Source organism: Vombatus ursinus, unplaced genomic scaffold (assembly GCF_900497805.2).
Source record: "Vombatus ursinus unplaced genomic scaffold, bare-nosed wombat genome assembly UNPS02007284.1, whole genome shotgun sequence".
Classification (NCBI taxonomy): domain Eukaryota; kingdom Metazoa; phylum Chordata; class Mammalia; order Diprotodontia; family Vombatidae; genus Vombatus; species Vombatus ursinus.
The window spans coordinates 23,245,679-23,250,433 of NW_020947062.1; the positions used below are offsets into that span (position 1 = coordinate 23,245,679).

Genomic DNA, 4,755 nt, shown 5'->3' on the forward strand with positions numbered 1-4,755 from the left:
GTGATTGAATAATATGTTTTTTTTCTTTCCCATTTACTTTTTTTGTGCTTCTCTTGAGTCTTGTATTTGAAGATTGAATTTTCTGTTCATCTCTTTTCTTTTTATCAGAGAAGTTAAAAAATCTCCTATTTTATTGAATGTCCATTTTTTCACTTGAAAGATTAAGCTCAATTTTGCTTGTTGGTTGATTCTTGGTTGTAATCCAAGCTCCTTTGCTTTCTGAAATACATATATCTCAAACCCTCTGATAGTTTACTTTAGAAGCTTCTAAATCCTATGCAATCCTGACTGTGACTCCTTGGTGTTTGAATTGTTTCTCTCTGGCTGCTTGTAGTATTTTCTCCTTGTTCTGAAAATTCTGGAATTTGGCTACAATATTCTTTGGTGTTTTCATTTTGAGATCTTTCAGGATGTAATTTGTGGATTCTTTCAATGACTATTTTACCCTCTAGTTCTAAGATATCAGAGCAGTTTTACTTGATAATTTCTTGAAAGATGCTGTCCAAGCTCTTTCTTTGATCGTGGCTTTCAGGTAGTCCAATAATTCTTAAATTATATCTCCTGCATCTATTTTCCAGGTCAGTTGTTTTTCCAATGAGGTATTTTACATTTTCTTCTATTTTTCCCATTTATAGGTAAAATGTTATAAAATTATTGTTCTTGTTTTGCTTCTTAAAGAAATGCCTTGGTTAAGAGTTATTTGAGTCAGCTGATTTTTAAGTGAGAAATCACACTGGTGGGGGCTCAGGAACTTCAATACTAGGAACAACTATCCACAAGTTTACTCCTAGAATCTTGAAAGCAGTAGCAACCACTCTTTTGAGGACCCAAACTGCTAGCTTAGATAGAATTAGCAGACTAAAGCTGGACGAAGGGGCTGGGGGACCCCACTACATATAGTAGAATAGAATGTTAGAGTTGAAAGTAACTTTGAAAGTCATTGAGTCCTATCTTCTCATTTAACAGAGGAGAAAACTGAGGCTCAGAGAGGTAAACACTGCCATTTACTCAGAAAGGTAAAAAACAAAGCCATTTAGGTAGAAAGTGGCAGAGTTAGGATTCTGATTCAGAGTTAGGTTCTTCTGACGTCAAGGATAGCACTCTATATTTCATCATGCTGATAAAGGAGCTAGGAGTGGGATTTATGTCTCCTGACTTCTAGGATAATAACTCCCAATTTGATAGTGCTTTAAAGATCACAAAGCACTTTATTCACAAAACCCATCAAAAATAGATTGTGTATTAATTATTATTATTCTGATTTTATAGGTGAAGAAGCTAAATACTTATAGAAGTTAAGTAATTTCTCTATGGTCCCATGACTAATAAATATCAGAGCTGCAATTCTATTAAAGCATTGGTTGTATGAAAAAAGAGGAGATGAATGTGAGAGATGGGAAGGGGATTCATCTGCAACTCCAGGTAAGATTAGATGTCCTCCAAATTCCCCTTCAACTCAGAGATTCTGTGATTCTATTTGTATAATAATAAGTAAAGATTATGAATAGTATTATTCACCCCAAACAGTGGATGGAAAAAACAAAGTTATAGGAAGTTTGATGAGAAACTCAGTTAAGCCAGATTATCCTAAGAGCATTTAAGGATGCAACTAGAAGGAAGACAAGAACTAGAGGAAAAATAGAAAAAAATGACTGTAACAAACTATTTCTCTCCATAAATGAACCCATGTATGGACTTTAACAATGGCATTCCTTGATGTACTCCATGAAGACGGAGAGTAGCTGTAGTAGATCAAGTGGTAGATACAGGAGGCACAGTTTTGAGGGCTTTGAAGGGTCAGGTCTCAGGATACTTGAAAGAAGAGAAAATATTAAATGTTTGAAAAATTAGGAATATTATTACTATGGAACAAAGTAGACTGAGAGAATAAGTCCCATATTCCTGTTTTTCCATTTCTACAAAATCTATAGCTTCATCAAAGATATCAATGAAAACACAAGAAGGGAAAATGCAAACTTATTTTAAAACAATCCATCCCTCATTAGGGGCCTACTATGCTGGACATTATGCTAGACAGGCACTATGGATCCAAAATAAAAGAAAAGTGAAACAATCCCTACTCTCAAGGAGCATACCTTCTATTGGGGGAAGGCACACAGCCATATAAGTACATAAGGAATAAATACTAAACAAATACAAAGTAGTAAAATTTATACATGTAAGATCACATATTTTTGCAACCAATTTAAAAAAATTGTGTGCAAAGTAAAAAAAAAAGTTATGTAACTTAAAAGAGATACTGTAATATCAACATAATTTTACTTTTCCCAGTAATTGAATTTGTAACTTACCTAAGGCTACACATACATTAAGTGGCAGAACTGGAAGTCAAATGTAGATTTTTTCTAAAAAAAAACTCTGAAATTAAACACCAACTTCCCCCAAAACAAAACAAAAAAAAAAGCATTTCTGTATACACAGAATGTATATACAATTCTGTATATACAGAACACAAAATGAAGATTGCATATGAAATCATGAGTCTCCATTTCATATCACTGGATTTTTTTTAAGCATATGATAAAACCTACGGATTACTTCCGGCTTGTCTTGTGTTCTATAATGTGTATTAAAAATGTTTTAATGGGTCCTCTTTTTTCCATCACATTTTAACATCTTTTTCTTTCTCTTACCTCTCCTCCCAACTAAAAAGAGAGGGAAAAAAGGTTTGTAATAAATAAATATAGTGAAGCAAAACAAATTCATACAGTTTGGTTCTTGTTCAGATGCCTGTCTCTTTTGACCCCAGTTAGGGTTTTCTTGGCAAACATACTGGAGTGGTTTACCATTTCTTTCTACAACTCATTTTACAGATGAGAAAATTGAGGCAAACAGGGTTAAATGACTTGCCCAAGGTCACACAGCTACTAAATGTCTGGGGTCAGATTTTAACTCGAGAAGACGAGTCTTCCTGACTCCAGGCCTGGCACTCTATTCACTGAACCACCTACCTACCCTAAATCCACACAGTTAGCTGTATCCAAAAATATTTATCTCTTTTTGCATGAGAAGTTAATCTTTCACTAACAATTTTCTACAGCAGACCATGTCTTTATTATCTTTTTTTGATCGGATGAAATGATAAGCAAATTAAATGGATTGAGACTACCAGATCCAAGAACTGTTAATGGATAATTAACATGAAGAGACATTCCTAGAGGGGTGTCATAGGGCTCTATCTTCAGCTCTTGGCACTTCAAAACATTTTATCATTGACTTGAACAAAGACAGAGATATGTCAATATAGTTCTTTAAAGTTTTTTTTTTTGATATAACTATTTATTAATAGACAAGGCCAGTGAAGTTGTTTACTTCTTCTTGGACACACCCACAGCACGACCCCTACGGTCTGTAGTCTTGGTGTGCTGGCCTCGGACTCGGAAACCCCAGAAGTGCCAAAGCCCACGATGCACCCGAATCTTCTTCAGTCGCTCCAGATCTTCACACAGCTTATTGTCCAGACCGTTGGCCAGAACCTGATGATATTTTCCATCCTTTACATCCTTCTGCGTGTTAAGGAACCAGCCTGGAATCTTGTATTGCCGGGGATTCTGCATGATGGTGATCACATGCTCCACCTCATCTTCAGTGAGCTCACCGGTGAGGTCAATGTCTGCATTCCTCAGTACTACATGAGCATATCTTCGACCTACACCCTTGATGGCTGTGATGGCAAAAGCTATTTTTCACCGTCCGTCAATGTTGGCGTTGAGCACTCTCAAAATGTGCTGGAACTTCTCAGTGATTACAAGAGACATGGCTGCAATGGCGGCGTGAGAGCCTTCTCTGGAAGAGGTAGTTCTTTAAAGTTTTAAAGTGCTTTACTGTATATTTTCTCATTTGATCATCTCATCAACCCTGAAAACTAGGTGCTTATTATTATCCCCACTTAACAAATCTAAGCTTGAGAGATGTTAAGTGATTTACCTGGGGCCACCTAGCTACTAAGTTTCTGAAACAGTATTCAAAATCAGATCATTCTGACCCCAAGTCCAGCACTCTATCCGCTATGCCACCTGGCTGCCTCTACCAAATTTGTGGATGACACAAAGCTGGAATGATTGGTAGTTACCATGTTGAATGATAGAACAGAGATCCAGAAAGATTCCTGAAGGCTGGAATCAAGGGACAAATCCATGTGACTATGTCATAAATATGCGTAGTCTTACCTTTGGGTGAAAAATCAACTTCACAAATTCAATATAATGGTTTGTGTGGGAAAGACTTTGAGATTTTTTGGGGACTATAAACTCAACATGATTTAGTAATGAGAAATGGCAGTCAAAAGATCTAACATGATCTTAAATTGCATTAATAGAATCATGATGTCCATAATAAAATGTTGTTCTCAGCTTTGGGTGCAACATTTTAGATGGAATATTGACAAGCTGGAAAGTGTCAAGAGGAGGGCAACCAAGATAATGAGGGGATTGAAAACTTTGTCACATGAGGACTATTTGAAGGAATTTGGAATATTTACTTTGGAGAAGACTAAAGAGTGGTGATAGTGAGTATGGCACCTGTGTTCAAGTATTCAGTTCAAGTATTAAATTTTTTAAAAATTTATTATTTTTAATGACTAAACATAATTTTTTTCTCCCTCTCACATCTCCTCACTCACTGACAAGAAGGATGAAAGGAAGGAAGGAAGGAAGGAGGGAAGGAATGAAGGAAGGAAAGAAAGAAAGAAAGAAAGAAAGAAAGAAAGAAAGAAAGAAAGAAAGAAAGAAAGAA

The 4,755-nt window shown here is 35.9% G+C and overlaps 1 pseudogene; it reads right to left on the reverse strand.

Annotated features, from left to right (window-relative positions):
• Positions 1–3,329: 3,329 nt before the first annotated feature.
• Positions 3,330–3,810, reverse strand: LOC114033682 (annotated as a pseudogene).
• Between the last annotated feature and the right edge of the window lie 945 nt (positions 3,811–4,755).